General features: G+C 65.9%; 2 long non-coding RNA genes across 2 annotated transcripts; one reads left to right on the top strand and one right to left on the bottom strand.

Moving 5' to 3' along the window:
• Positions 1-444: 444 nt before the first annotated feature.
• Positions 445-6,432, bottom strand: LOC138845926 (uncharacterized). Its single transcript, XR_011383261.1, has 3 exons — positions 6,274-6,432; positions 1,757-4,094; positions 445-1,029 (listed from the first exon to the last, which is right to left on the bottom strand). It is a non-coding gene; the product is annotated as an uncharacterized lncRNA (long non-coding RNA).
• Positions 3,692-5,556, top strand: LOC138845925 (uncharacterized). Its single transcript, XR_011383260.1, has 3 exons — positions 3,692-3,831; positions 4,157-4,314; positions 5,331-5,556. It is a non-coding gene; the product is annotated as an uncharacterized lncRNA (long non-coding RNA).
• Positions 6,433-18,047: the final 11,615 nt, after the last annotated feature.

Below are 18,047 nucleotides of genomic sequence, written 5' to 3'. Positions count from 1 at the left end.
TGTGCGTGCCTGGTGACCCCTGACCCCACGGGGATGGCATGAGAGGCAGGTCTTGGGGGGTGGGGTCAGGGCCTGCGTCAGGCGGGCCGAGGGAGCTGGCCAGCCCCTTCTCCGTGCCAGGACGGCGGCGGCAGCACCCATGGCAGCCGCGGGCAATTCGCAGAAGCGAGCACCGGGGATGCTCCCAGCCGCTCGGTGTGGGAGACCTCCCGGGCTCCCCACAACAGGTGAATCCTGCAGCCTCCCGGGGGCCCCAGCCGCAGGCAGGGGCACGGCCGGCTCGCAGCCCTCCGTCCCTTCCTCCACCAACATCTCCGGGGCTGGGCCGGCATCTTCCTCCTCCACACCAGAGGGATGCCGGGACTCACAGCCAACACTTCCTCTCTTCCTCCCCCAGCGTCTCTCTGTTGTCAGGACATTTTTATTTGTTATTTTCTCTAAAAACAATTGATTTATTTTAAAGGCAGAGTTAGAGAGAGAGAGAGAGAGAGAGAGAGAGAGAGAGAGAGAGAGAAATAGAGAGAATCTTCCATCCTCTGATTTCCTAAATGGCTGAAACAGCCAGGGTTGAGCCAGGCCAAGTCTAGGAGCCAGGAGCTTCTCTGGGTCTCCCACGCAGGTGCAGGGGCCCAAGGACTTGGCCATCTTCTACTGCTTTCCCAGGGCGTTAGCAGAGAGCTGGATCGGAAGTGGAGCAGCCGGGACTTGAACCTGCTCCCATGTGGGATGCTGGCGCTGCAGACGGAGGCTTTACCTGCTACGCCACAGCGCCGGCCCCTTTCTTGGTTATTTACTGTCACTCCAAACACAGAACCATGAAGATGGCTCATCGTTAGCGTGCACACACCACTCCTCTTTCTGGGTGCAGCAGTGTTGGGAGAGCACATCTCACTCGCATGCAGAGCCACCGAGGTCCCACGGCTTCTGTCTTGTGGCCTGTTCGTGGCCGTGGTTGCACAAAACCAGCTTGACAGTTTCTGCATCACTTCCTGCTCCACGAACACGCTGCCAACGCCTCCATCGTAGCATCTGGCAGAGAGAGAGAGAGAGAGAGAGAGAGAGAGAGAGAGAGATCAATCCCCGGGTGCTTGCAACAGCCAGGAGCCAGGAGCCCCATCTCCCATGTCTACCGGGTGAGTGGCAGGGGCACAAGTCCTCCCAGGGTGCCCGTCAGCAGGCTGCTGGGCAGAGAGAGGGGTCGGGACTCAGATGCAAGCCCTCGGATGTGGGACGCACGGGTGTCAGAGGAGGCGGCTGAGCCACCCAGCGGGCGCCAGCCCCTCTCCGTGCTGCTGCGTGGAACAGAGGGCGTGGCTTCTGTGATGCCGGTGTCACTCCTGCCCCGCTGGTGCCACGTCCCGCTCACCCGGCATCACCGGAGCGGAGCCCCCCCGAGCCCCCGGTGTGCCTGGACGGCGTGGGTGTGTGTCGCCAGCGTCTGTGCACACGCGTGCTCTGTGTCCCGTGGGTTTGCACTACACGGGGCGAGTTCGAGGATAAAGTGGTGAGTGTCAGGCCAGCAGCAGCACAGTGGCAGCCCGAGCCCCAGGCCCTTCCGTGCGTGCGCCCACGGGTCCTGCAGCTGGCACGGCTCGCTGAGCAGCCGGGACCTGAACCAGCGCCCATAAGGGATGCGGGCGCTGCAGGCAGAGGCTCAGCCCACTGCGCCACCGCGCCGGCCCCTTGGTGAGCCTCTGAAGTCAGTGGGGCTTTAGACGTGCGGAGACCCCTAGGGCAGTCATCCTGCCGCTCCCACCTGCATGCGGCTGAGTGCCGGGTCCCTCCGGGCCTGTGAGGCTGTGCAGACAAACTCAGCTCCGAGCCTCGTTCCGTCTCCCCCTCGCGTCCCTCCGGATCCCAGTGCTGCTCTGTGGCCGCCCTCCACGGGTGCCTCGCCGGCCTTTTGCTTCCGTTGACCTTGGTGGTTTTCAGAGACACTGCCCAGGGGCCGTGCGATTCCTCTGTGCCTGGGCAGCGGGACCCTCCATGCTCCGCCTGACAGTCGATCACCCCCGCCCGCTCCTGCCTCCTCCGAACTCCCTGGCTCAGCCTCCACAGCAGCCACGGGGGCGCGCTCTTCCGTCCACTGGTTCACTCCCCACCCCCCAGGCCTGCAGCAGGACTGAACAGGGGCTTTTCGCCGTCTGTCCCCGCCTCCAGCGGCCCTGGCTGTGAGCTGCCCGCCGGCCTGGCTGTCTGGCCGCGCCCGTGGTCTCCTGGGCTGCCGTGGGCTGTGCAGGCCGCCCTTCCTCCTGGTCCCCAGTGGGGCCAGCAGTGGGATGACGGGAGGAGAGGTAATTGTGGCTCCTTATTCGCAGCCACACCCTGGTCGCCTGTGCGGGGGCTGAGCAGCACCAGCTGTCTGCCTTGTATTCCCGTCAGGGCCCCAGCGCCGGGTCCGGAGACGAGGGCCAGGGAGCACCCGAGGCAGCCGGGCTGACCCCGGCCGGCCGGCCCCACACTCTGTCCTCCGGCCCCAGGCCCACTGCGCCCGTCTCCAGGAAGCCCCCCAGCTGGGCCCGGCTGCCTGCTTTCTGTTCCTTCCAGGCTGAACCCCCACAGCCGCCTCGCCGTGAGGAACGGGGGCGGGGCCTGTGGTGACGAACCCCCCCCCCCCCCCCGTGCTTTCCCTCACAGGGCCACACCCACCTCCCCAGGCCCCCATGAGACCAGCAGGACCACCACCCAGCTCCACACACTCGCTCACTCTTCTGCACGCCACGTGTCTACGGAGCCGGCTCCTCTGCAGACGGGGTGTGCACCCGTGTGATTGTGCATGTGCACGTGTGTGATGGTGCGCGTGTGTACACGCATGTGATTGTGTGCACGTGTGTGACTGCAGCACACATGTGATGTGGGTGCACGTGTGTGACTATGCGCACACGTGTGACTATGCGTGTGTGCACATGTGTGATTGTGCACACATGTGACTGCATGTGTGCTTGCTTAGTTGGTGGCCAGGGGAGGCTGCAATGAGTGACCTCAGGAGAGCTGGGGAGGGCAGGGCCAGAGCTCCAGGCAGAGGGGAGGCAGCTGGAAGATGAGGGTGGGCGCTGGCTGGGTGCAAGGGGCCCCACAGCCACCAAAGGGCAGTCAGTGTTGGGAGCAGAGGAGCCGAGGCAGGACAAGGAGGCCGGAGGGGGCGAGGGGCAGATGGAGAGGGGTCTGGCCATAGTCGGGGGCTGGGGGCGGGGTCAGGCAGGCCGGAGGGCACAGCAGGGGCTGCAAGCAGAGACGGGGCCCAGGTGCAGGTCAGGCAAAGGCCCTGACCGCTGCCACCTGCACACTCCCTCCTGGGCCTGTCCCACGTCCGCGCTCCCCCCAGGCTGCCTGTGGACCTCACTACCTCCGGGCCTGCCATGGCGCCAGGGCGGGTGGGGGCCTGGGTGACCTCTCTCCTCAGGAACGAGGAGGGGTGATGCCGGCTCGATGTCTCACAGCCAGCCCCGGGGGAGCCTTCGGGAGCCCCGGGCGGGAGCGGGGCCGGGCCAGCCCGCTGCCCACGCCCACCTGCCCTGCTGGCCTCGCTGCATTCCCCGTGCAGGGAGGAGCCGGCCCTGGCTGCTGCTGCTGACTCCTCTGCCGTGAGTCACGGCTGCCTCAGGCACACGGGAACCGGCCCAGGGGCTCGGCGTCGCCCCCAGCTGGGGACGCCCCCCATCCCTTCACCTGACGCAGCTGGGCCTGTGTTCCATGTCCACCTGGCTTGGGACGCTGGACCAGGATGTGGGGAGATTAATAACCCCAGGAACATGTCTGAGGAGACACAGCCTTCCACAGCAACTCCGCCGCGAGCCCTCCGCCTGCAGGTGGAACAGCCAGTGGTTTTCAGTAAGTCCCGGGTGCAGCCCTCGCTGTAATCTGCCCTCGGAACTTTCACCCTCCCCCACAGGAACCCTTGCCCACCAGAGTCCCCTCCCTCAGCCCGGGGCCGACCAGGAATCTGCTTCCTGCCTGTTCTGGGCGCTTCGTGCCAGTGGGGCCTCCAAGGCCTGTGTTCTGGGGCCCTCACCCCATGCGAGGGCCACGCGGATGCCTGGCGTTTCTGGCGGGGGAGGGTTTGGTTGCTTGGACATCGCCTGCTCAGCACGGGCCTGCAGGTGGGTTACAAATGGCGACCTGGGTGCACGGTGCCCACCTGCCCTTGTCCACGCAGCACCGCCCAGCTGGGAGACACACACCATCGGCTTTTCCGGACACCAGGACCAGAGGGGGCCGGGCACCAGGGCGTGGAGACCCTGGGGTCACAGCCTCCGCCTTGCCCGTGTGGTGTCTCCGCTCTGGAGTCTACCTCCAGGCCCCACATCTGCTTGGGTGAGAAGTCATCACTCTGCTGTGCTGGAAAGAGCCACCCGGCAGGGGGCGGGGGGGTGGGGGCGGGGTCAGAAAGGTGCGCAGTCCCCTGGGAAGGAGGATTGATTGTCCAGTTACAAGTGAGCCCTGGGCGGGCAGCTCGCCGGCGTCTGTGACCGCTCCACACCCTCCCTGGCCCGCCCCAGTGCTGGCTCCCGAGGGGCTCTGTGCCAAGGGGGAGAGGGAGGGGTCTGTGCGAGCCCGTGGGGGCCAGCTGCCCTGGCTGCCCGCTGCTCAGGACCCCCGGGAGGCCCTGCAGGGTCACTGCCCAGCCCCCACCCTGGGAAGGCACTGGCCCAGGTGCTCTGAGTGTGCGTGGGGAACGCCTGTGGGCAGTGCACGCATAAGCACGCCCCCTGCACGCACGCACACAGGCAGACCAGACGTGCACACACACATGCACACCCCACGACAGGCTTGATGACAGCGCCTGGCACTCGTGGGTCCCTCTGTGCTGCTCCCGCTGTGCCCAGGCTGGTCTGTGAGGCGTGTCTGCCTGTGTGCGTTCGGCCCCTGGGGCCTGGGCCGGGGGCGCTGTGTGTGGTTGTTGGTGGGGAGAGGATGAAGCCAGAGCGGTAGCACACCCCTCCCCAAGGGCTGCCTGAGCCCTTCCGCCTGCTGGCCCCAGCCAGATCCCCCCAGGAATCCCGGATGCCCACTGGGGCTCAAGGACGCCCCCTTCTCACAGACGCCCACCTGCCCTCACCTGGGCTCCTATGCTGTGTGCCCAGGCCCCAGTCCAGCTGGGCCCGCGGACGGGGACAAGCCCTGGATCACTGCCTGCAGAGGGCTCTGGTCCCACCACCAGCAGGTGCAAGTGTGGGTGATGGTACATTGGCTGTCCCTGGGGTGGGAGGGTCCCTTTAAAACCACAGTGAGGGGCCTGCGCTGTGGCATAGTCAGCTAAACCTCTGCCTGCAGTGCCAGCATCCTATATGACACCAGTTCAAGCTCTGGCTGCTCCACTTCCCATCCAGCTCCCTGCTGTGGCCCGGGAAGGCAGTAGAGGATGGCCCGAGTGCTTGGGCCCTGCACCCGCGTGGGAGACTGGAGGAAGCTCCTGGCTCCTGCTTCGGATCGGCGCAGCTCCAGCCATCTGGGTAGTGAACCAGTGGATGGAAGATCTCCCCCCCCGCCCCCCCCGTAACTCTGCCTCTCAAATAAATAAAAAAAATCTTAAAAAAATAAATACATCACAGTGAGCCACAAAGCTGCCTTTCAGGGTTGGACCTTGCTCTGCGTCCCGGGAGGAGGGCTCTGCACGGACACTGAACGCTGCTGACCGGACGCACACAGGGGAGCGGCCGGCTCGCCCTCACCGATGGCGCCGGGCACAGGTTCCCGGAGTCTCCACGCGGCCCCTGCCACCCAGGGCTGCTGTGTGTCAGGGGAGGGGGCCAGGGCTTCAAACCCCATCTGGTGAGAGGCCCTGCACTCAGCTCAGCACAGGCCCCGGACCCCCGGCCCCCGCCGCACGGCGCCTGGTGAGGGGCTGCCCATCGTGGCGTGGAGGGCCCCCCCGCCCGCCCTCCCCAGCTGCCCCTCTGCTGCAGGGCAGGTGCAGAGCCTGAGCCCAGGCAAACCGGTGAGGCTGCTCCTGGTGGCCAGTCCCAGGCACCGCACCCTGCCCCGCACCGGGCCAGGCCTCCTCCACCAGGACTTCTCCCGGGAGGCCAACTGAACACGGGTGCACCTAGGCAGCCACTGCTCCCGGCGGCAGGAACAGCCCAGGGAGGAGGAGGGCCCGGCCAAGACCCGGCACCTCCAGCTGTGCCTGGCCTCAGCAGTAAGCCTCAGGGGAGTTAGTGCAGGGCTGTGCCTCGGTTTCCCTGTAAGGACCATCCCTGGACCCTTAAAAGCTGCATCTCCCATCGCCCAGGACCGGGCTGGGCAGGGAGGAGGAGCCACAGCTGTCCTCACCTGGGCTCCTCTGGCCAGTCCTGCTGTCATCGCTGTCGGCAGCGCGGGGAGGGGTCGCTCGGGGGCTTCTTCCAGAACTCCCCCCCACACAGTGGGACTACCCAGAGAGCCCATGACCTCCCCGCAGCCCCCAGCCCGGGCAGCCCCAGGTTCCGCGCCCCGGGGGGGATGTGTGCGTGAGCGTCTCCACTGGCAACCGCGCCGTCGCCCTGGCAACCCGAGCACACCCCCCACGCCCGCCCTCTGAGCCCCGGGGAGCCCTGAGGGGGGCGGGGGCGCCCTGCGGCTGCGCAGCCCCTCCCCCGTGGACGGGGGCGTGCCGGGTGCGGAAGCAAAGGGAGGTGGCACGGTGTGCTCCCGAGCCCGCCGGGAAGTCCCCTCGCGGTGCTGGGGCACCTGCGCGGCCACCGGGGAGAAGGAAAACCCGAGGCTCTGCTCCAGGAGACCCAGGCAAGCCCTTCCCCTCCCCGGGGAACAGAGCCCTGAGGCCTCCCCGGCCTGGGCCTGAGCCAGGGGCCTGCAGAGCTGCAGATCCCCGGGCCAGCGGGCGGCCGGAGGTCATGTGGGGCAACCTGGATGTCTAGCTGGGTCTGGGGGGCGGTGCTGGAGGCAGCCTGCAGGGACCTGCACCGCGGGGCAGATGCCCAGAGCTCTTGGCCGGGAGCTGCTGGCCTCCTATCGCTGGGGCACACGTGTCCAGTGCCTGTGTTTGGGGGAGATCTCAGCCACTTCCCGTGGGCCTGATTGGAGCTGAGTGGCCACCTGACAGCTTGCACTCCAGCCAACTGCAGCATTCCACATCTTTAGGAAAAAAGATTTATTTATTTATTTGAAAGGCAAGAGTAGCAGAGAGAGGGAGGGAGAGACAGAAGCAGCAGCGAGAACTTCCATCCACTGATCGCTCCCCAAACGTCCACAACGGCCAGGTCTGGGTCAGGCGGAAGCCAGCGGCCAGGAGCTCCGTCTGGGGCTGCCGGGTGGGTGGCAGCGGCCGAGCACGTGGGCCATCACCGCTGCCCTCTCGGTGCATTGGGGAGCTGGATGGGAAGCAGAGCCACGGCGTCCACTTGCACTCCCGTGTGGGGTGCAGGCCCAGGAGTCCACACCCTAACCCCGCAGGTTCCGGCTCCAGGAGTCCCCGCTGACGTGGAGGGGAGCCTTGCTGTGGGGGGGCACCTGCAACACAGCCGTGGTTCTGCCCCGGCGCCCCCACGCCGCGCTCCCAGCCCTGGCCCTCAGCACCCCCCAGGGAGCCCCTGTGCAGGGGGTCTCCCACCTCCCAGCTGGGCCCCACTGCGCAGGCTCCTTGGGCCCGGTGCTTCCGTGGCCTGGTTCTGGAAAATGCAGGCAGCCACAGGGTTTCCGGGGGGGGTGGGGGTGGCACGAGAGGCGCCCCTTCCTGGCAGCTCCCGGATCCGCGCCCGCTGGGTGCACCCTTGGTCCCTCTCTGCCTCCATCCCCTCCCCGCTCCCTGCTCCATTCTAATTCAGCCCCTCCAGCCCGTGCCGCTTTGGTTTCTCAGCGGGACTATCTGGGGCTCTGCCCGCCGCTCCGACCGCTTCCCCGGGCTGCCCTCCTGCAGCCGGCCGGGGGCTGGGGCCGGCGCTGGCGCGGACATCGCGGGGCGTCTACCCACTGCTCCTCGCCTAACGCAAATTTCATCCTCGTTCCCTTGGAATCAATTTGCTTTTATTGCCTCAGCTGCTCAAAAGCAATTTTTCAAGAACAAAAAGGTCAGCACGTCCAAGACTCATCAATTCTCGGAGAGCTCCCGCCGCCCCCGGGGAGCGGGCTCGCAGCCCCCAGCCTCGCCGCCGGCCCCTCCCGCCCCGGCGCGCTGATTGCTTCGTGATGCCTGTCATTAGCCGTGTGTTTGAGACGTGGCACCGTGTTCTTACAACATAAAACCTGGGCGGCTGGGGGGCGGGGGCGGTGGGCGCGTTGATGGCGCGTGCAGGCTCACGTGCACGGTGGCTGCCGAGCTGATGGATCGCCGGCCAGGGGAGGCAGGACAGGAAGCGCCCGGCTACCTGTTTAAAGGCTTGGCCACTCGGGGGGAGGAGCCGAGTCCCTCCAGCCCCCACCACCGTGGCCTCGGGCAGCAGCCAGCTGTTACCCCGCTGCAGCCCTGCCAGGCACGGACACGCCCCTGGGTGCCCCTGCCCACCATGATGCCAGCCCCGGCCCCTTCAACCCTGCGAGGGCCGCACCGCCGCTGGCAGCTGGGGAGCCCAAGGCAGTGGGCAGGGAGGAGACGGGCAGGCGGATAGGCAGGTCAGCCCTGCCAGGCTTGCTCAGCGGCCCACCCCGGATCCCGACCCCGGCATCCATGACCACGCAGCTCGGGTGCGCCACGGCTTCGTCTTCTGTCCACTCCCCAGACGGGCAGACTGAGGTGACCAGGCCCTTAGCTGTGCCCCTGGCTGGAAGTGGGCAGCGGGGGCTGGAGCCCCACTGTGTGTTCTTTGTTCTCCTAAGCTCTCTTTTTTCATTGATGTAACAATGAGGACAGTTTCTTTCTTTCTTAAAAACATCTTTGCTCTCCTTTTGTCAGAAAGACAGAGTCATGGGGAGGGAGCGATCTTCCACCGCTGGTTCACTCCCCAAATCCCTGTAACAGCTGGGCTGGGCCAGGCCGAAGCCAGCTGGGGGCTCCCTGCAGGTCTCCCACGTGGGTGGCAGGGGCCACGCGCTTGGGCCACCGCCTGCTGCCTCCCAGGGCGTACGTTAGCAGAAGCTGGGTCAGGAGTGCAGCCAGGACTCGAGCCAGCTACTCTGTGGTGGGAAGCAGCGTTCCTAGTGGCAGCTTAGCCACGAGCAACCCCCTGCCCTCTTACTCTCCTAAAAATGCTCCGGGGGCGGGGTGGGGAGAGGGGGACTGGCACTGTGGCACAGTGGGTTAAAGTCCTTGGGCCCCTGCACCCACGTGGGAGACCTGGAAGAAGCTCCTGGCTTCAAGACGGCTCAGCTCCGGCCGTAGCAGCCATTTGGGGAGTGAACCAGCAGATGGAAGACCTCTCTCTCTGTCTCTACCTCTCTCTGTAACTCTATCTTTCAAATAAATAAAAATAAATCTTAAAACAATGCTACAGAAGGGGCCAGAATTGTGGCTTATCAGATAAAGCTGCAGTGCTGGCATCCCATATGGGCGCTGGTTCGAGTCCCGGCTGCTCCACATCTGATCCAGCTCCCTGCTAATGGCCTGGGAAAGCAGTGGAAGATGCCCAAGTCCTTTGGCTCTGGCACTCATGTGGGAGATCCGGAAGAAGCTCCTGGCTCCTGGTTCTGGCCTGGCCTAGCCCTGGCTGTTGTGGCCATCTGGGGAGTGAGGCAGTGGATGGAAGACCTCTCTCTCTCTCTCTAACTCTGCCTTTCAAGTCAATAAATAAGCTACAGAGCCCTTCTGGAACGGGCAAGTCCTGGGGTACAGAGCAGATGGGGTCAGCAGGTGCTGGGGAGCCCCCGGGGACGAGGAGTCACTCAGCTTCCTTCCTTCTGGGGTGAGGACAATGTCCTGCGGCCAGAGGTGGTGGCACAACAGGGCGCACGCTCTGAATGCCACCCAATTGGACACTTGAGACCGATGGATTGTGTGTAGAGCAAATTTCGCTTCAGTGAATGATTTCGGGGAAAAATGGCTTAGCCGTTGCTGCCACCTCTCCGGCATAGGCGGGGGCCGGTGTGGCTGCAGGCCCAGCTGGAGTCACCTCCTCCAGGAGCCTTCCCGACTCATCGGCCTCTGTGACTCCGGGGCCTCTCCAGTGTGGCCGCCCTGTGCCCTTGGCTCTGACAGGGGCAGGGCCACCGTCCCGGCCACACAACAGCCTCGGCTCGGGCTCTGCCCCTCTGCCCACGGCACCAGGATGCAGGCAGGGCACACGCACTCGCACACACACACACTCATACACTGGCACACACACACGTGCACACATACACACCACACACGCACATACACGTGTGCATATACACACTCATACACTGGCACACACACTCGCACACACACGTGCACACATACACACTCACACACACACTCGCACACACACGTGCACACATACACACTCATACACACACTCACACACACACGTGCACACATACACACTCATACACACACTCACACACACACGTGCACACATGCATACATACACATACACACCACACACGCACATACACATGTGTACACACATACACACTCATACACTGGCACACACTCGCACACACACACGCACACATGCATGCATACACATGTGCACACACATACACACTTGTACACTCACACACGTGCACACATACACACTCATACACTGGCACACACACTCGCACACACACATGTGCACACATGCATACATACACATACACACCACACACGCACATACATATGTGCACACACATACACACTCATACACTGGCACACACACGTGCACACATGCACACATACACACCACACACGCACATACACGTGTGCACACACACTCATACACTGGCACACACGCACACACGTGCACACATACACACCACACGCACATACACGTGTGCACACATACACACTCATACACTCACACACACGTGCACACATACACACATGTATGCATACACATACACACACCACACACACATACACGTGTGCACACACACTCATACACTCACACACGTGCACACATACACACATGTATGCATGCACATACATACTACACAACACACAGTCATGCACTTGTGTGCACACACACACCCACACACACACTCGCACACTCACTGGCAGCTTCTCTGGGGTCCCAGGCGCTCGTCTGCCCTTGGCTCCCAGTGGACCCACAGGGTCTGAGCTGAGCTCTCGGGGGGCCCCCGCGGCCATCCTGGGCCTCCGCGTGTTGCCCAGGGGCTGCAGCTCACGCTCCCGAGTTCTTTCTCGCGCGGATGAGGGGAGTCTGCTGTGTCCCAGGTGGCCCGCCCTGGCCCCCGGGTGCGAGCCTTGTCCCCTGTCTCCAGGGCAGGTGGGCTCCGCGCGAGGCTGTGCCCAGCCCCTCCCCGGCTCGCCCACCCTTCAGGGGCCCTGGGCAGTCTCTCCTGCCAGCCACGAGTCGTCTGGGCCTTAGGGAGCCTCTGTTGTGGCTGAGGGGAATGGAAAGGGGACAGAGTGGGGGTCAGTTAGAGCCTCAGGCAGGCGAGGCTCCGGGGGCCCTGGGCCCTGAGCGGGTGGACGGCGGCACCTGTCTCCCCTCTCCAAGCCCAGGGACTGCCGGGGAGACCGCGCGAGACGGCACCCATGGAGGCACTGGGAGAGACAACCCCTGTCACGTGTCTACATTCTAACAACACCCATGACCCTCCGTGAGCCGGCTCTGTGTCCTGGGCATGGAGCCCGTGGTCACCCCCAGCCACTGGGGCAGGTCGGGGAGCCCCGGTGCCCAGGCCGGCACCACTTAGGCAGCCAGGCTCAGCCTCGGAACCTGATCTGCGTCCTCCGGTGGGGGGGCAGCAGCCTCGTCTCAGGGCACAGGGACGGCTCAGCGTTCTAGGAAATCCCTCCCGGGGTTTTCTCTGGAGTCAGGGCGGGGCAGGAAGTCCCTTGGGGCCAGGGGATGGTGGCAGCAGGTGGCACCCGGCGCTCTGGGCGGAAGTGCCCTCCAGGGGCCGGGCTGGCGAGGCCCAGTGAAGGAGTTTCCGCAGCTAGCTGATACCCACACATGGCCCGAGGGCTCCCCCGGCAGGCTGGGCCGCCACCTGCCCTATTTTCAGCCTCAGGGGAGCCAGGGGTGGGGGCTCAGGGGCCCGGGGGCCGGGCCTTGCTGCTATTTCGCCCTCCCAGCCTCCTCGTCCGAGGGGTGGAAGCTCCCAAGCTGCTTTGCTCTGAATAACTGGGTGAGCGCGAGCGCCCGAGACGCGGTGCCTGGCAGTGGCCAGGCGTTTCCCTGCCCAGCTGGTCTGCAGGTGACCCAGGCCGGACATCCCCGGATTGCGGGTTCCGGGGGCGCCTCGGCCCCCTGCACGCCTCTCCCCACCCCCACCAGCCTCCCACGGCTCTAAACTCAAGATGTCACTCGCTCAGACCAACCACAATGGCATCCTTTATAATCCTAGAGCTACAAAAAGAGAGAGAGAGGAAAGGTTGTGTGGGGTGCCCGGGAATCCTGCCGCACCCAGCGCGCCACAATCGGCCATTGTTGGGGTAGAAGTTTCCCGGTGATAAGAGGGAGGCTGCAGACGCAGCCTCTGAACTGCTTGCAAAACAGACTACGGGCTTCAAGGCCACCAGATAGCGCGGCCCCTCCAGAGCGGCCCAGGGCCCCGGCTGAGCCGTGGGCCGACCGGTCCCTGCGGCCACATCACAGGCTCCCATAAAGGGGGGCTGAGTGCGGGCCCTGCCCCACCCCCACCCCTCAGGGCCCCGCTTTCTGTCTAGAGGACGCCCTCTGGGGTCTTCCCTGTGCCATGGGCTTCAGCCGCCCCCCCCCTTCTCCATTCACATCCACCTGTCCGGAGGTGGTGCCGTCCACCCCCTAGCGTGGGCAGGGAAACTGAGGCATGGACTGGGGACAGGTGGCAGGGCCTGGACGCAGAGCTGGGGGCCTCAGGGTTCCCCCATTTACCCTGTGGGAGTGGCACCTGGCCGGGGCTTTCTGCCCTCTCTCTGGTGGAGCTGGGGTCCTGGGCCAGGTCAGGGGGAACCGTCCAGGGCTCGGGGCTCTCCTGGGAGCCGCCCCAAGGACACTGGCCTTGGAGCTGTCACCGGCTTCAGCGCTGGCGACCTGGAGGGCAGGAGGCGGCGGCAGTGAGTGTACCAGCGACAGCTGCTCTCACCGGACCCCGGCTGGTCACTCAGCCACTCTGTGAGCTTGGGGACCATGCAACCTGGCCACGCCTCCATTTCCTAATTTAATAGTGGTCGCCGTGAGATGTGACCGAGAGTGCTTGGCTGAGTCCCTGCCGTGGGAAGGCCCCAGCCCCCGGCCCTCACTGTGCAGACCCCTCCCCCCCCGCAGCTGCTCCCCCTGGCTCCGAGTCTGAAGCTCCAGCCACACGTGGCCCCTGCACCAGCGCTGGCCACCAGCTAGCAGGTGGCTGGTTCCCGGCTCTCCCGGCAGGCTCAAGCCGCTCCCTGGGAGCAGGGGCTGCTGTGCGCACCACGGCAGGCATGGAGCTCTGGGGTGGCACTGTGGGCGGAGCTGGGCACTGCCAGTCGCGCCCCCTCAGCCCCCAGCCTCCTGGCCTAGGGCCCCTGCACCCCTCCCACTCTCAGAGGCTCCAGCCGGCAGCACCTCGTGACCCAGGCTGGGGTCTCAGTTTAGCGTCTCCCAGCTGGGGCACGAGACCTCTCCAAGGCCATGTCTCTCTGCCACCGGCCCCTCGAACTCTAGGACTCCGCCCCTGCCCCCCCATCCCTGCTGTTACCTCCCCCAGCCAAGGGGGCCAACTCCTCTGTAGTCACCACCAATGAAGCCTCTGTCCCTCGACCGAACGCGCGGCCGGTAACGGATGCAGACCCTGGTGCCAGGAGGTCGTCCCCCGTCAGCCAGTGCAGGGTGCACGGGACCCAGCAGCCTGCGCTGCCTCCAGGTGGAGACCTAAGGGCCACTGAGGTTCCGGGGGGTGTGGCCTGGGAGGTGGGGGCTGGGCACAGTCTGCTGGGACCCTGGGCGCAGGGCTGGGGGCTTCAAGGCCGCGAGGCTGGAGGTCCATGCTTTCTGCTTGTTTGCGTCCAGCCAGAGCGAGGCTCTCCGGCCCCCACCTCCCCGCTGCTCTGGTTTGACCCCGAGCTGGAGCAACCCCTGTGCACTGGCCACGGCCAGGCTGAGTGGCCACCTCTGCCTGTGACTCGCCAGGCTGGACAGCAGTGCACGGGGACAGCAGGGCCAGCCCGGGCCGGCCCTGTGCCCTGGTCCTGACCTCTCACGCCTGGGCACGGACTGGCCCTGTGCGCGACCGGGGGCCGGGCCGGCTGTCACGCTCTGGAGTGGCCAGAGGGTCCTCCCCGGCCTCCCCTCGCCCAGCCCGCTCTCAGAATCCGACCTTATCAGCCAGCAGCCCCCGCCACGCTTGCTCTGGGACCCGGGTGCTCTGCCGTGTGCCGGGCGCGACGCGACGTTCCTGCACTCCGGTGTTTGCCAGGTTCCCGGGAGGGCCCGAGCTTATCCCTTTATTACCCAGCGAACACCTGCTGGGCCGGGTGGGGGCGGGGCCGGCAGCACTACTGCTGTGCCAGTGAAGCTCTGAGGGGGGGGTGGGAAGGGTCTGGTGGGGGAGGGGTGGGCAGAGAGGCCAGGGTGGGGGTCTGTCTAAGTAAGCAGGACCAAAGCTGAGGGTTGAGGGCCTTCGTTGGGGGAGGGGCTGCCAGCCTTACACCAGAGACCCCCCACGACGGCTCTGGGAGCCCCAGGGTTGATATCCAGCCACAGAGAGGTCATGACCCGCCACAGCCCCGGCAGCCAGCCGGGAGTCCAGGGTTCAAAGCCGGCCTCTCTGCCCAGGTGCTGGGCCTCTCTGGTGCTGGGCAGGGGTGTGAGGGGTGGAAGGGGCGGGGTGTGGGGGGGCAGAGGGAGGAGCCTCTGAGCAGCTCCTGGCCCTCTTTCCCAGCCTGCTTCTCTGCATACAACAGGTGCTCAACATGTGCTCACTCCTCTTCCCCCGGAGAGGAGGGAGCCAAGAGCCTGGGAGGAGGGGAACAGGTGGGTGACCCAGCGTGGGGGCTCCGCTCGGTCGGGTCACTTCCTGAGCTCCTGCCTGGAGGTCCTCAGTGGCCCTGCCCCCAGGGGGCCTCCTCCCCATCCTCGGCCCCTGTAAGGAGAGAGGCCGAGCCGGGGCCACGCAGGCCCCTGAGCCAGGGGCGGGGGCGGGGGCAGGCCCGGGGCTGTGCCGCCCTTGTCCAGGGCCGTGCGTCCAACTTGGCCGAGTCCAGCCCAAGCAGACACAGAGCTCGCTGGGTGCCTGACAGCGACCCAGATCCATGAGCCCGCGGAGCAAGGGCTGAGCCCGCGGGGCTGGAGCCGGGGTCCCGTCCGTGGCTGCCCCCAGAGCCCCCGCCCGGCGTTGCTCCTTTGAGGCCTGAGCTGCCCTTCTCTGCCTCTGGACGAGGTGGGCGTGGAGCGTGTGTCCAGGTTCCATAAACAGAGTGACGGCTGGGCAGAGACGGACGGACAGACGGACCGGGGAGGCCGAGTGGGCTCAGGGTGAAGGTGCCCGGTGGGGGTGGGGCTCTGGGGGCTGGGGGTGCAAAGTGGCCACCCCAGGGTGGGGTTCTGGGCTGCTGCCGTGTGAATTCCCCAGCGAGCGTGGGGCCAGGGCGACCCTTCCTTGCAGGGCTGTCCCAGGCCAGCTCCCCGCCGCCTCTCACCACCCTGTCCCTTGGCAGAGCTGCCAGCGTGGGGTCCTAAGGCATCGGTTATTAGTATTGGCCTGAGCCCATCTGACCTCATCGGATCTGCTGGCCCAGAGGGGGAGAGGAGGGGCTCCATCCTTGCCTCCAGCCCCCTTGCCGGGAGCCCCCAGGTCCTGGGTCTCTGGGGGAGGCAGGTGCATGCTGGGTGGGAACCCCGGGGACAGCCACAAGGGGCTCCGGAGGACACAGGTCGGTGGGTGGGGCCAAGAGGGAATCAGTGTGAGGATTAATTCTGAGGGGTCCCCCCACCGCACGGTGCCCTCACAGGCCTCCCCCTGCCCTGGGCCCAGTGGGGCTCCTGGCTGCAAGCTCAGGCCCTCTGGCTGCACAAAGCACCCCCCCTGCCCCGTCTAAGGCTCCCTCCTTGGGGCCTGCTAGCTGTAAAGTCCAAGCCCCAGTGGGGACGGCAACACTCGGCACCGACCGTCTCAGGTGGGGGCAGGGAGGGCCGGGACACTGGGGAGTCTGGCCAGCTCAGCCACGCCTGCATGGACCCTGCCATTGTCTGCTTCTGGGGGCTGCTGCCAGCCGGCCCTGGTGTTCTGTGTCCAGCTCAGGTGAGCGATGGGGTTGGGGGCCTGCGCAGGCTCTGGGGGCCCGGGCTGCCCTGGGGGCTGCATGCTGCCCAGGGGCCTGGGGGGAATGGTCCTTGTGCTCAGATCCTAGGTCATGGCATGGGCAGGGCCTGCAGGGGCAGGGAGGGGTCAGCCTCTGGCCTGGGGGTTCTGTCTCTGCTGTGGACACCAGAAGCAGCAGCTGAGGGGCGCCCCTACCCTAGCCACCCCCCCAGCTCCGGGCAGGACAGGACGCACCTGCCTCTGGCCCTTTGTCTCACTCTCCTGGGAAGCAGGGTTCACCTTCCCAGGAAGCACACCCCGCCCACCTGCTGAGCCCTGGAAGCCCCGTCCTCAGAAAGACCGGGAACAGAGATGTCCACTTACATCAGACCGGGGCAGGGGTGGGGGTGCTGATGAGAAACCCGAGAGCTCTGGGCTTCGGGGTGGCCAGGACTGACCCCTTGCTGGGGGCTGTGGGAGTCCCCGGGGGTGCTCAGTGGGCCCAGCACTTCGCTTCACTGGGGTAGGAGTGGACGGATCCTTGGAAACCGCCCTGGCCTGCTCCCGCCGCGGGCCTGGCCAGTGTCTGTGCTCAGGCCCAGCCCATCTCCTCTCCCAGGAGCAAACACGGGTTCCTCCCAGCCCAGGGCAAGGCCCACGCCAGGGCCCCCGAGTCCTAGAAGGCAGCAAGAGGTGGCGATGACGCGTGGCTCCCCTGGTCCTTCTGGCCAGGCGAGCGCCGGTTGGAGCTCTCGCCCTGATCCTTCAAGCTGTGCCTTCTCTGCATCCTTTGGTCTTTAAACAAGGCCCCGTTCACTGTTTCAAGGTCTTTTGAGTTATTCTGGCCTCACTCAGAGACTCCCCCGCCCCCCAGCCACAGCCACGGCTCCCCCGTGGCCATGAGCGCTCGGTCGGCTCGTGGCTGGGTGTTTGGGCCCCAGGCCCGTGCCCTCACTCAGCGTCCACTCCTAAAGGACCTTCCGTGCTGCTCACAGCCAGGAACCAATGCCCTGGGCAGTCAGCTTTGCATCTGGACCCCGGCGAAGCCTCCTCGTCCCCTCGCACCGCTCCTGCCTCTCCGTGGAGGGGGTCGCGTTCCCTCTGCGACTCCCTGAGGCGCCAGCTGTGCCGCCCAGCCATGCCACTGCACCCCGGTGGCACGGCCCAGCGGCCGCGGCTGCGCCTGGGTGCAGGAAATGATGAAGTTGTTTTCTGGCGCCTCGGACGCAGTGATCTTTGTTGTTTGCTGGCGAGCCGACGGCCGCCGCCCTGTCCAGGGGACTTGCTTTCTGAATCGGACCGTGTGGAGCATTTTCAACCCAGTTTGTCTGAATTCCAGGGGCCCCGCCCTGGGGAGCCCACAGACCCGGGGGAGGGGTGGGTGCTGGAGGAGTGGTCCTCCTGAGCTGCCCGGGTCTGCGTGTGGTCTCCGAGGCCCCTGGCACGTGTCCTCTGGGCAGTAGAGGGTGTGAGAGTGGCCACAGGCCTGGCTGCTCCCAGGGATGTGAGGGGGCGCAGCTGGGCAGTTCCCGCCCCGCCCCGTGGGTGTGTGAGGACGGGGTGCTGGGTGGGTGTGCAGGTGCGTGCAGGTGCGCTTGGGCACTGGAGCCCCAGCCGAGCCACACCGCGGGCCTCTCAGTGACACCAGGGGCGGGGCCGGGGCTGGGAGAGGGCGGTACCAGTGACAGAGAGGGGCTCAGACTCACCCCAGGCTCCCACTGGACCAGAAGGAAGAGGGTGACCTGTGTCTCCGGAGTCAGTCCCACACGCCAAGGGCAGGCGCCCAAGGCCACTCAGAGGCGGGCAGCTCAGGGTTTGCCCAGTGGACCCCACAGGTTGCCAGCCCACGT

This window comes from Oryctolagus cuniculus, chromosome 17 (genome assembly GCF_964237555.1).
Source record: "Oryctolagus cuniculus chromosome 17, mOryCun1.1, whole genome shotgun sequence".
Taxonomy (NCBI): domain Eukaryota; kingdom Metazoa; phylum Chordata; class Mammalia; order Lagomorpha; family Leporidae; genus Oryctolagus; species Oryctolagus cuniculus.
The sequence above is the reverse complement of the archived record's forward strand: the minus strand, read 5'-3'. Positions and strand labels throughout refer to the sequence as shown.